Source organism: Passer domesticus, chromosome Z, assembly GCF_036417665.1.
Source record: "Passer domesticus isolate bPasDom1 chromosome Z, bPasDom1.hap1, whole genome shotgun sequence".
Lineage (NCBI taxonomy): Eukaryota > Metazoa > Chordata > Aves > Passeriformes > Passeridae > Passer > Passer domesticus.
This window is the reverse complement of record NC_087512.1, coordinates 49,183,679-49,196,713: the sequence shown is the minus strand read 5'-3', so window position 1 is coordinate 49,196,713 and position 13,035 is coordinate 49,183,679. Positions and strand designations below refer to the sequence as shown.

The following is a 13,035-nucleotide window of genomic DNA, read 5'->3' as shown; positions in this document are numbered from 1 at the left end:
AGGAAATTTCAAAGTAAGTTGTGATTACAGAAATTTTATTCATTTCCAGTCTTACTCTGCAGGTCTATTAGATAATCATAACCTAGCCATAACACTAACCCTAACCCTAAAGCCTAACCTTAACCCTAACCGTAGTCCTAACCCTAACCCTAACCCTAACCCTAACCCTAACCCTAACCCTAACCCTAACCCTAACCCTAACCCTAACCCCTAGTCCTAACCCTAACCCTAGCCCTAACCTTAACCCTAAACCCAAACCCTAAACCTAACCCTAAACCCTAATCCTAACCCTAATCCTAGTCCTAACCCTAACCCTAGTCCTACACTACAATCTTGCTCCAAGCCGGTTGAGAAGTAAATGTGTGAGGCACTGGCTCCTGCTGATGTGAGCTGACAAGTTGTCACTGCATCAGGACAGCTGTCACTGTCCTGATAATATTTTCACTTTCTTGTCTCCTTCTTCTTCTTCACTGAAAGAATCAGTGGCACCAGGCTGGACGCAGACTCAGCAGATGTTACAAATGGATGCTGCCCCAAGGAAAAAAGAAAATCAACAAAAATCAATGAACCATGACTTTCCAAGCTCAGTGCTTCACAGGATTCCTCTGGCTCCTAGAAAGATCCAGAAAGATGGACCATCTGCTCCTCAGTCATCATGTGCAGGACCTTGCCATCACAGGCAAACCTGGCCCAGAATCTCATTCATCCGTTTATCCAGGTGTCTTCATCTTGCTGGGATTTTTGCCCTGCCAGTGCTCTAGAAATGCTGCTTTCTGTCCTTGGAGTTTCTTCTTCTCAGGAAACTCCAAAGCCTCTCATTGGTCCTTGTATTTGAACAACAGGCACTGGGCTGATTTCCACAGGGAGACAGAGCAGTGCCTGCCTTTCCATGCCCTGCCCCTCCTGTGCTGGATGGCACCTTCCTTCCCAGCAGGGACAGCCCAATGGCACTGGGTGCTGCCCTTCCCTCTCTGCCACACAACCTGGCAGTAACCCTGGGCCAGTTCCTGTCTGCTTGAGCGTGCCAGGCAGCAGATGGGGCTGGGACAAGTCCTTCTCAGCTCTCCCTGTTTGTGTGCCAGAAACCTGTAAGGGTGGGGTGGGGGCACAACCAGGGCCCCTCAGAGGCTCACAGTGAGCCCCCACAGCCCCTCCTGCCCACAGCCAAATCTCCGACCACTCGGCCAGGCTTCCTTGGGTTCCTGCACCACCTTTTCATGTCTCTGTACCCTGCGTTGCTCTACTTCAATTCTTTTGCCTTTAGATAAAAGGGAGCACACCACCAAATTACAAAACAAGGCAACAGAAACAAGCAGAGGACAGAGCACCTCTCTTCTGAGGACAGGCTGAGACACCTGGAGTTATTCAGCCTGGAGGAGAACAGGCCTCCAGGAGACTTCATTGCTATGTTCCAGTATTTCAAAGGGGATTCTCAGGAAGTAGGGGACACCTTTTTTAACATTTGCAATAGGACATGAGATAATATTTATAATATATAATGGGGATTGAGTCAGATTAGGTCTAAGGAAGATCTTGTTTACTTGGAGCATGATGCAACCCTGACACAGGTTGCCCTTAGAGATGGCAGGTGCCCCATCCCTGGGCAGGGATGGGACAAACATTCCAGGGTAGGTGGGAAGGCGCTCTGAGCAACCTGATCTCTTTAAAGATGTCCCTACTAATTGCAGAACACTTGTACCAGATGACCTTTACAGGGCCCTGCCAGCCCAGCCCAGTCTAGGATTCCTCACCATTTTCATTTGAAGAGCACTAAGAGAGGAGGTGAGGAGGAAGAGGGCTCATCTGATGCCTTGGACTTCCGTGGAAGAGGAGCCCATCCCTTGCACCCTGTTTCACCTGCAGCCCCTTTGCATTTTACCTGCAGGAGCTCCTTGGCAGACCAGCGCCGTGCCTCATCTGCCTGCATGCAGATGCTCCGGAAGTCACGCAGGCAAGGTGAAAACAGGTTGGGCTGATGCAGCCTTGGTGTCCCTCGTATGGCTATCAGGAGTTGAGGCTGCGAAAAAGGAAACACGAGTTTCCACCTGCTTCTTTCCCACCTGTAATTGCTGTGCCTGAGCCCATCGTTTAAGCTCCATTCTGCAGTGGCAGTTTCTGCCCTGGCAGAGCCCCAGAGATGACTTTCCTTTACCAACCAAAAGCCCAAACCCCGATGCAGCCACAGCTTTTCCAACAACCTGCAGATCTTGCCTTGGCAGCTGATTTCATTGACTGACCTAGTTAGTGGGAACTACATCACCAAAAAGCATGTTTTGTTTCTCTGAGGATTCACACCTGCCTGGCAGGCAATTTGGAAAGGGGTGTTTGCTCTATCTATACTATTTCCAAGGATTATTACATGAAAAGAATCTTTGCTGTGTTTGTTGGTCCCTTGAGCACAGCTGCCATAAAACAAAAATCATCAAGTTTTTTTTTCCTCCTCTTAAAAAAATGCAGATGCGGAATCGATCTAAAATAGACAGAAATAATGAAAAGAGGCCTTGGAGTCTCCATGAATATGCCTGTGTTGCAGGTTAAGAAGGAAGTGAGATTTTCGGAGGTTGTGGTGAAACCAATCACTGCTTGGATTTGAATATTGGCATCTGGTTTGGCCACTGAAGGTGTGGATGCCTCTGAGAACCCAGGGGGTTAAAATCAGAGAACTCCCAGCAGAACACTCTCTTGGTTCTGGTCCGTGAAGGAGGTCAGAGCTGGGGCTGGCTGGGGAGGGGAAGCCATGCGGCCGGGTGAGGTAGGCCGGAGCCTTGGGCAGAGGAGGGGGGTGAAGGTCTTGCAAGATGGAAGGGTGGAAGAGCCCTGAGAAGCATCGGACCCCCTCCAACACCCCCCGGGAGAGAGACAGAGAGAGAGAGAGTCAGTGCCTGTGATGCCTTGAGGTTTGATATTGTGCTGGCAGCACGGCCGGCCAGAAGTGGGGGATGCGGCACTGGGAACCAGAGTCCGTGGGAGTTCTGGGCAGACAGAGGCAAAGATTTTAACCCCTTTCTAGGATAATGGAAGCCTTACAAATACTGATCTTCCTGAATTTGAATGAGGAGAGAGAGATGAAGCAAGAGAAGTTGGACATGAAGTTGGTGCACGTGAAGAAAGTCAGAAGAAGTGAGAAGAATCCTAGGTTAAGAGATGATGGACTGGCCCTGGGCTGGACCTTTTTCTTGTATGGCCATGGACAAACCCATGTTTTTCCTGTGATCCAGAGACTGCATTTAGGGGGAGGTAATGCCTTGAAGCCAAAGAGAGTGGTGCAGTGAAGCAATGGTGTGAACAGAGACGGCTGAGGAGGGTATGGAATGCCCTCTGTCTCTAGTGAAGAGGAAAATCTCTATTCACGAGGCCCCTCAGCCCCAGGGGGTGAAATCTGGAGGGGACTGGTGTTCCAAAAGCTGAGAGACTGCTGCTTTTTTGGAACTGGGTGGGGCATCCTTAAACGGGGAGCCCTAAAAGCAGTCCTGGTCCATGTGCAGTGGTGAGAGCACTGAACATGGAGGGAAGAAGTCACGAGGGCAAATGTGCTCTGAGCAGTGCCACCAGTGACATGAAAACATAAGAGGTTTCAGTTGTGTTTCTGGGGGAAGCCTATGGTGCAAGGGGGGACTTCTCTCTCCCTGACAGACTTGAGAGTTGATTATTGAAGGGGTGGTGATGGACTGAAAGCTGATTATCTGAAAAATGGTGACTGGGTGGAATTCTAAGGTATTATTTCATGCTGTGGAGGAAATGGGGGCAAGAGGAGGAATGTATTTAGAGGGTTTTCATTCTTAGTTCTGTGTCTGTTCCTTTTTAGATATTGTAGTTAATAAAGAATGTTTCCTTTACTCCTAAGTTAGAGCCTGCTTTACTCTGCTCCTGATCACATCTCACAGAAGCCACTAGAGAAAGTATATTTTCATGGGGGCACTGGCATCGTGCCAGCCTCCGACCATGACACAATAGTAAGAGTTCTGTGCTGGTGGCACTGAAACAGATGGTGACCAAAGAGACTTTCTTCTTCAACCCAGAGGAAAGTTTCCTTCACTTTTCCCACGCCACCAGAGGTCACAAAGAGGGTTTTATCCAGTCCCTCTGCAGCTGAGCTCAGCCACTGGACATGGTGGGGAGCTGGAGTCCTCACTGCCATTAGAACTGTGCAGCCCAGGGATGGCCCTGCTCCTGTGCTGAAGAAACACAGCACCGGCGCCGACTGCCCACGGTGGATCCCAGCCCAGGCACCTGGCTGCAAGCTCAGCAACTTGTTAAAGTAACATGAAACAGCCAAGGGTTGGCATACAATTCCAACTGCAGTCAGAGCAAAACACATCCTAAACTTATCCAAGCCACCCACACACATGACTAAACAATGTACAGATGATTTGAAAGCCTGAAAGTTTTGAAGACCCACAGGATTTGGAAAAGATGCTACAGAATGGAAGAAAATTGATGTGCTTTGCTTAATAAAGGGCAAAGCAAGCAGAACTGCTTGGGCATTGCTTTGGTGGTTTCTTTTTCTTTTTCTTTTTCTTTTTCTTTTTCTTTTTCTTTTTCTTTTTCTTTTTCTTTTTCTTTTTCTTTTTCTTTTTCTTTTTCTTTTTCTTTTTCTTTTTCTTTTTCTTTTTCTTTTTCTTTTTCTTTTTCTTTTTCTTTTTCTTTTTCTTTTTCTTTTTCTTTTCCTTTTCCTTTTCCTTTTCCTTTTCCTTTTCCTTTTCCTTTTCCTTTTCTTTTCCTTTATTTCTTTTTATTTTCTCTTCCTTTTCCTCTTCCTTTCCCTTCTTCTCTGACTTTTCCTTTTTTTCTTATCCATTTTCTCTTCCTTTTTCTCTTACTTTTCAATTTCCTTTCTTATTTTTCTTTTTTCTTGTTCTATAAAATTGAAACTAGGACGATTCAACTTCCCTTTTGAAGGATATTTATCATACATCCAACAATTCCACTGAAAAATTTTTGTCCTTCAGAGACAGAGCTCCAACACTGTTCAAAAAGCAAATGAGAAATGTCAGGCATGGCTGGAGGCCTAAATGGCAGGTTCCTGAGCTGGTTAGGTGTCTGAACTGCTTAGGTTTCTGAACTGCCACTTCCCTTCTGATGGAAAGGGAAATCCAAATCTACAGCAGATGCTGATGTGCTTCAGGGACATTTTTAGGAGGGGACCTTGGTGGAAGTGGTGCCAGCAGATGGCAATGGGATTTTGTCCAATGGCACACAGAACACGGGACAGGTGAGAAAGACAGAGGGATCAGTCAGTATTTGCTCCTTACCATGCCAGAAGTTTCTTTCCAGTAAGGAACTTCTCGTTCCACCATTTCAATGCCCACGATTCCAAAAGACCATATGTCCACTTTGGGGCCATATGGTTGACCTGTCACCACTTCAGGCGCCATCCACCCAGAAGTGCCGGCCATGGAGCTCTGTCTACTCTGCTCAGGGGGGAGCTGAGCAAAGAGGCCAAAGTCAGCTGTGGAGGAAACAACAAACCATCAAAGCCAGCTCCAATTAGGAAAGCAAGGAAAAGAATTCCCCACTCTCAGTCTAAGAATGCACTGTGTCATCTGCTGGAAATCCGTCCCTACTCTATTTCCTCAGGGCTTTAGCTAAGGAAATAAGGAATTGTCCACTTCAAAAAAACCTCATCATTTTTTTACACTACCTCCAGCAGTGGCCTTTTTATCTGAAGCTTTAGACTTGTAGCTCCCTCCCTCTTGAAAGGACACACACAAACCAATGCCACTGTTGACTGCTTGTGGTTCCTTGTCATAGCTCTGTGCACATTGCAACCATGTCACCAGCTCACAGAGGGGTCCCTGCTCTGTCACCAGCACCATTTCTGGGGAGCTGGCAGTCACTCCAAGCAGCCTCACACCCACATCCTTGGAATGCTGCACCTGACCAAGATTACACTGACCCAGCTTGACAGAGCCGTCGGTTCTGAGAAGGATGTTGCTGCTCTTCAGATCTTGGTGGATGACATGGTTGGAGTGAAGAAAATCCAGTCCTCGCAGGCACTGAGAGAGGAAACAGAAACAGGAGGGCAAAACTAAGTGATGTGATTTCATTACAATAGAAAAGGCACAAAGAATTAAAAAGATTCCCTCTCCAGGGGAATGGGGAGTAATGGCAGAACACAGTGCCACTGAGAGGAAGAGCTTGCTGCTGCAACACTTGCAGAGCAGGACCTTTCTAAGGAAAGGCATGCCAGCCTTTGAAAGAGCAACAGCACCTGCTGTTGTAGACTGTCCCCTGCACACCAGCCAGGATGACTGCTGCTGCAGAGGATGTGCTCAGAAACAAACAGCGCTTTGGCTGCACTCCTATCCTTTTCAGCTGAGGACTGAGAGAAACGAGTCTCTCTCTTTTCCTTTGCTGTTCCTTTCAAACTCTACCACCAGCACCTTTGCTTTTACAGGCAAGGAATTCACTGAAGACAGGCAAAAGTTTAGAAAGCAAGAGGGAGAAGAGCAAATACAAGAGGCAGAGCGAGAACACAACTGCAGGAGATAAGAGTACAAGAACTGAGTTCATTGAGTGCAGGAGCACTGGCAGCAATTTCACTTGAGATGCTTCTACTTGCCCATAGCATAGCAGCAACCCACAAACAAAGCTTGGCACATGAAAACTCTCCTGTTCTGAGCCCTTGTTTCCCAGACAATCCTGCCCAAGCCCTCAGCTGCACAGATGGGATTGCTGACCTCCCGACTGATGGCTGCCATCTCCTCTTCAGACAGGTAGCTCTTGCTGATGACATCGCTCAGAGCACCTCCGTCCATGTACTCCATAACCAGCCAGAGTTCCTCACCCAGAAGGTAGCTGAAACAAGGGTGTGGAGATAAACATGCATGGCTACATTGATATTTCCTTCGGGTTTCTTGTTTCCAAGTCCCTTTGTGACTGGGAGAGAATCAAAGGAATAGACATTCCCTCTAGGCTGTGCATTGTTTGCAGTCTGTTCAGTCTCAAAGAGAAAGGCACAGCTGTGAAAAAGGAGATGGCTTAGATGGCCAGCAAGCGAAAAGTGCAGTTTAGTAACAGCCCAGATAAAAAAACCTGTCAGGCATGGTGCTTCTGGAAATAAGCACCTAGTCTTCCTGGCATGCATAGCAATGGCAAAGAGGGGCAAGGATCTAAGGGAAATCCACTTCAGGATGGATCAGCATTGAAGAAACTTTAAAAAATCAATCCCAACAAACTGTGGAGGCAGTGAACTTTGAGGGTATTGACTTAGTAAGATACAGCTGATCCAGCTGATCCAGGTTTTGAATGATTTTTGAATAATTTTCAAACTCTGTGTGCCTGGGAAGACTCATGCAGACATGATGCCATCTCTTCTCATCCACTGGACATCAACAGAGAAATATTAATAAATAATAATTAACAGCTCTACTTTCTGACACTGACCAAAGTGAGTTTTTAACCTCTCATGTTTGCCGTGTGTAAATGCACATCCGTGGGATAAGACCATGACCTCTCACATGTCTAAAGAATTCACAACACCATGCTCACCCTTTCTATCATTTCATCATTTCAGGGTACATGGGATAGAAGAGGAAAAGAAATGAAATGTGACCATGGCAGTGAGTTAATGGGGGGAGTTCTGGGGCACTGATGTGCAAGGAACTCCGATGAAATCAGCACCTTGGCCAAGAGTCCTCCTCAAGCATGAAATGCATCTCCTGGAGTATCTGTGGCCTTAGTTTCCCCAGGAAAAGGAGATTATCTTGGTACTTTGAAATTCCAGCTGCTGCCTGTATATTTAGACTGGTACAAGTCCAATTCCAAATAAAATTGAATATAACTGCACAGTTTAAGAGGCACTTTCTCAAGCAAGGAAAAACACCCTTCCCAATAAAAAGAATAAGAATTCCTGATGAACAAACTTCCATCTTTTTCCATGTGGACTGTAAAGCACCAAAGTATGTCAATGGACATCCTCCCTGTGCACAGGTTTGAAGAGAGATCTCTGCACCCTGAGGCAGAGCCACGTGGTGGTTGCACACAGCATCCTTGCCTCACACCAGCCAAGCCTCAAACCAGGAGAAATTAGTTCCAAGTGAAGAAAGAACTGCTTGGGCTGGTGACTCTCAGGGATGACAACAGCCAGAGGCAAGAGGGGATGATGGCACAACATGGCCCACGTGGTGATGGGTCCTGGGCTCTCCAGAGTCATGACAGGGTTCCTCTGGCCCTTGTACCCCACTCTGCAGGGACAGCAACTCCAGCTCCTTCCTGAGATCACTCCCACCAGGGGCCAAAGCCACCCCCCAGCTGTGCCGGTGTCCCCAGAGCAGGACCAGCCCCAGGAAGAGGCAGGTCCCTCTGTCCAGGGCACCAGCCCCAGACCCTCTGCTCCCACCCACGGTGGGCGCTGCTCACCTGGGCAGCCCCGGTGGTCCCTAAAGAGAAAGGCCCCAGAGCCTGGGGAGTCTCCCCACCCCTGCAAGAGATCCCCCCTCCAGTAGCATGAGCAAGGCTCCTTCAGCCCCTTATTTTAGAGACAAGAAAGAAATTGTTGTTATTTCCCCCACAGAGTCTCTGGGCTCTGCTTCCTCAGCCTTCCCCTTGTGCCCCACCACAGGGGCACAGCCTTAGGCCCAGGGCCATGGGGGCAGCACCTTTTCCCACAGGAAATCCAAGGCTCCAGTCTCTCTGGATCTCTCTGCATGGCGTCTTGTCCCTCAACTGAGTCAACAGCCCCTCCCAGTTTGAGATCAGCAGCAGCCTTGAATTGGGACATTTAACTGCAACATCCCAATCTTTGAAAAATCCCAGCCTTCTCCTCCAGCCGAGCTTCCAGCTGTCTCTCACTTGGTCACTTCCCATGAGGCGTCCCACAACAACACAGGGAGGCCCATGAAACCCTTCTGGCAGCCTGGCTGCCCTGATTCACACACATTTTCCTTTCTTCCCACAGTTGTGCAGCTTGAACAATGGGAAGGGGCCCTTGTTTGGTCAGCAGTGAAATGTCAGACTGCACCTTGCTGGCACAGTGCCCTTCCCAAGCTTCAGGATTCAGGTGGGGAGGACAACTCAGCACAGGCAGGAGGAGAAAAGTCGAGCTGCACCCCTAGGGCACCATCTGTGTATTTGCAGATATCCTTTCTTCAGGGGCCCACATGTTGTCATTTGCAGTGTGTCCTTGTCACCTCAGGAGTGCTCCCAGGATGGAGGCCTGGCCTTGTCATTGAGCAAATGAAAGAACTGCTGCCAAAACAAAAGGCAGACGGAATTCCTTCCTGGATTTGGGGCCCCCCGGACAGGATCCATTCTACTGAACAAGCAAGGCTGAACAGTCCCACAGCCCTAAACACAGCTGCAAAGTGTCCTTGTGCCCATCACCCTCGATCCAGCAGGGCTGCAGAGAGGACAAACTCTGACCTTTAAACCAAAAGGGACAAAACCTTGTACAGGGCCTGGCCTGGAAGGCCTGGATGTGATGGCCTCTCCCAGGGAGAGAGACCAGAGGCCCTGTGAGTAGAGACCAGGACTGTTCCCAGGAAGCCATGGCAAGGTGTCAGGAGCAGGCATTAGAGACAGGGCCAGGGAGATGTGATGCAGGTGGTGAGGGAGAGCATCATGGAGATGTAGAAATTGAAATTAGGAAACAGGATTTCCTTTGTTCTCTGACAACATGGGCTTGCAGGGATGGAAGGCCTGCTGTGTCATCATAGTGTTAGAAATAAACTTTAGATACAATTAAATGAGAGAGACAAAGTTGTGGAGGCAAAAGAAGTCTGTTTATTAGTAACAATTCACCTGAGCTGCAGGTATGCCCTCTTTCCCCCAAGAGCCAAACACACACACACTCCAAAAAAGCATTACATTTTATCCCCTTTCCTGGCCAGGGGCAATGCCTGTCCCCTCTCCCATTGCCTGGGTACTTGGGAATTTCTATTCTCTCCTCACCACCTACTTTTCTGTCCCCATTCCTCTGATCCTATTTCCTTTTTGGTCAGGTCTTTAACCTGGCTGTTTTCCCAGCTCACAGCAACACCCAACAAATTAACTGGAGCAAATCCAAACCAGAAATGACAACACACAGAACCAACAACTTTCATTTTTTAACCTAATAACCTTTTGGGTTCAGCAAAATATTACCTCATCTCTGACAACAGGGTAGAGGACTCTGATGTCACCAACCTGTGGATGGTGACATCAGGCATTGCTGGATTGTGACCTCACCTTCTCTCCCTGCTTATCTTGGGGTTCCAAGGAGTTTCAATGCCTTTTGTGCTGTCACAGGGCTTGGAGGCTGGTGTCAGAGAGCAGTGGGTTGTGATATCACAGGGGGATGCATTGTGACATTGTGCCACTCAATTCCAAGCGATACTTTTGAAAACCACCTCCCAAAGTGAATCTTTCTCTAAGCAGATGGACTGGCAAAACCCATGTACAATCAAGTGATAAGACAGAGTTTGTATTCTCACAAATTTGTTTTTCCTCTTAACACCTCTGAAAACCTCTGTTTTTTCTGATTTTCTTTCTTCTCGAGAAACTGTGAGCAGAATACAGGAATATTTTTACCTGTTGCAAAAATGCCATAGCAATGTGCTGTTGACTAGGTGCACTCTTGTCCTTACCATAAAGAAAAGACACTGAACAAACTGAAACATCATGGATTTCGTGCAAGGAAATAGGAGAGACAAAATCTGTTTCATTCTTTAAAGTTGTCTGGAATAATTCTGCAAGTTTGCCAAGTGCAAAGAGATGCAGTCACTAGAATGAGGCCATTACTCATATCTGGCATCCCTAAGCCTTTGCCTCAGTTTTCAGACAGTTTGTAAGTGAGGGATGCATGCAAGATTAGTCTAATTAGTAAGGGTAAAGTTTCACTCAGGGTTTGACGTGTGGGGATCTCTGCAGTCCCAGAAGGTATGCTGAGACCAATTTCTTTGGTTTCATTCCCTCACAGCAAAAAATGAAGCAAAAAAATGATGAGGCTCTTTCTGTGCCACGCTGTGGCAGCTCTGCCCTCTCAGCCTTTGCCTTGATCCCTTTGGTTCTTTTCCCTGAGCACTGATCCCTGTCCTCAGTCAAGGGCCCCTGGAGCCCTTTCCAGGGCTGCAGGTAAAGCTGCCTCAGCCATGACCACGGAAGAGCTTCTGGAAGTGTTTATAGTCTCTTGCTGTCTCTTAGACAGAATTGGTATGGATCAACTTGGAGTTCTAGAGGAACAAATTTTCAGGGACTATTCCTCTTCAAATTTGTTTTGTTCTAACCCAGAAGGAAGACAAAGAGGAGGTTCTCTGCTGGTGCTAAGTTATGCTTGCAATTAATGTAATAGTAGTCATTAAGTTGGAGGGAGCAACAAGAGCAGTACAGCGAGCATTTAACAAAATACAAGTTAGGACCCAGCCCAAAAGATCTCAGAGTTGATGCAGTTTCACAGCCTGGTTTTGCCCAGGAAGTTTGTGTTGTTTTCTTTTTGTAGGAATGCTCCCACTCCCTGCTGAAGATCAGCAGAACCAGTCTGGGAGCAGAGCAGCTGCCAGCAGTTTTAAATTGAGATGTGATGATCATTTTTCACTTAGGCTCTGTCACCTTTGGCTTAGATACAAGAGGCTTTTCCTTCCTTTCCATAATGGGTATGTAGTGGGTCAAATTTCTCTTTCCTTTTTATAGAAACCTTCCTGGAGTTGAGATGGAGCTGGGGGAGAGCCAATGAAATTTTGAATTGCCACCACAGTTGCTTCTATTGACAATTTACTAATGTTTGTGACTTGTCTGCATTCTCATCACAAGTAACATGTTGGGAGACCAAATATGAGTCAAAGAACTATATTTTATTTTTTTATGAAAAAAAAAAAGTGGCATATGAAAACTCCTATGGATGTCTAATTTTTCTCAACATAAACTTCTACGTATTTGAAATCACGTTACCCTTCCCAGCTCTGCCTTGGGATGTTTCAGAATTATTATGGTCTGGCTACATTTTTCAGATTTCATAATAAGGAACTAAAGAATTCTAACGGAAAATAAAAAATGTCCCATGAGGAATGGTTCCCTTCACCTTCCTCAACTCCTTTTTGCCTGCAATGCTGTCACCCCACCAGCAGTGCCATAGCGGCAGTGAGTCTGAGAGGTGGCAGCTCTCTGGCCCACATGGTGCTGCTGGCAGAGCCGGCTGCTGCCTACTCAAGGCTCAGGCAGGCCCCTGAGCTGCCGAGCTGCACGGCCAGAGCCATCTCGATGCTGCAGTGCAGGCCAGAGGCGCCGCTCAGCCGGAAGCTGCAGGACTTGCTGGAGGGCAGCGCCGTGAGCTGGCAGTGGCGGGACTGCGGCAGAAGCAGCCAGGCCGACAGCACCAACATCTGCACCCAGCGGGTGACTTTCTGCAGGTCCAAGTAGGAGCCCGTGCAGAGGGTGTCCAGCAGGTACCACTCCTGATCCGTGGGCAGCTGGCCACCAGCGGCGTGCAGGAAGCACGTGTGCCCCAGCAGCTGCTCCCCGGAGCACAGGCACTCCAGCGCCACACGGATGCGCCTGGCTGGCGGCCACTTCGTGCTCTCCGAGCTGAAGGAGTGGCCGGGGGGTGGCCGCAGGATGACCAGCGTGCGGTAGGTGCTGCTGCTCTCCTGGACGCTGCAGGCTGCAGGGCTGGCGTCCGTCCCGGCAGCTGGGTGCAGCTCCGGCATGAAGCTCCTCCGGGAGAGCACTCGGCAGACACCGAGGAGCTCGTCCACCAGCTCCTGCAGCACCTTCGTGCTGGGCAGGCCCTGCTGCAGAATGACAGAATCACAGAACAGCTGGGCTTGGGAGTCACCTTTAAGGACTGTCCAGGGTGACCCCACAGCAATGAGCAGGGACATTCCAATGAGATCAGGTTGCTGACAGCCCACTCCAGCCTTATCCCAGATGTGCCCATTGGTGATGGGCTGGGCACAGCCAAAATGCTGCCACCCCTGTCTGCACCCTTGTCCTTCTCATGCTCACTCACCTTCTCCTTGCTGCTGAACTTCACCCTGACAATCTTCATCTTGCTGCTGGATTCCTCCTGCGTGCTGTGTCTGGCAGAGCCACACTTCCATCTTGTGACAAGCCAAAAGGCCA

General features: G+C 48.4%; 1 long non-coding RNA gene across 1 annotated transcript; it reads right to left on the bottom strand.

Moving 5' to 3' along the window:
• Positions 1-1,996: 1,996 nt before the first annotated feature.
• On the bottom strand, positions 1,997-11,351 carry LOC135290905 (uncharacterized). Its single transcript, XR_010353736.1, has 2 exons — positions 8,601-11,351; positions 1,997-5,996 (listed from the first exon to the last, which is right to left on the bottom strand). It is a non-coding gene; the product is annotated as an uncharacterized LOC135290905 (long non-coding RNA).
• Positions 11,352-13,035: the final 1,684 nt, after the last annotated feature.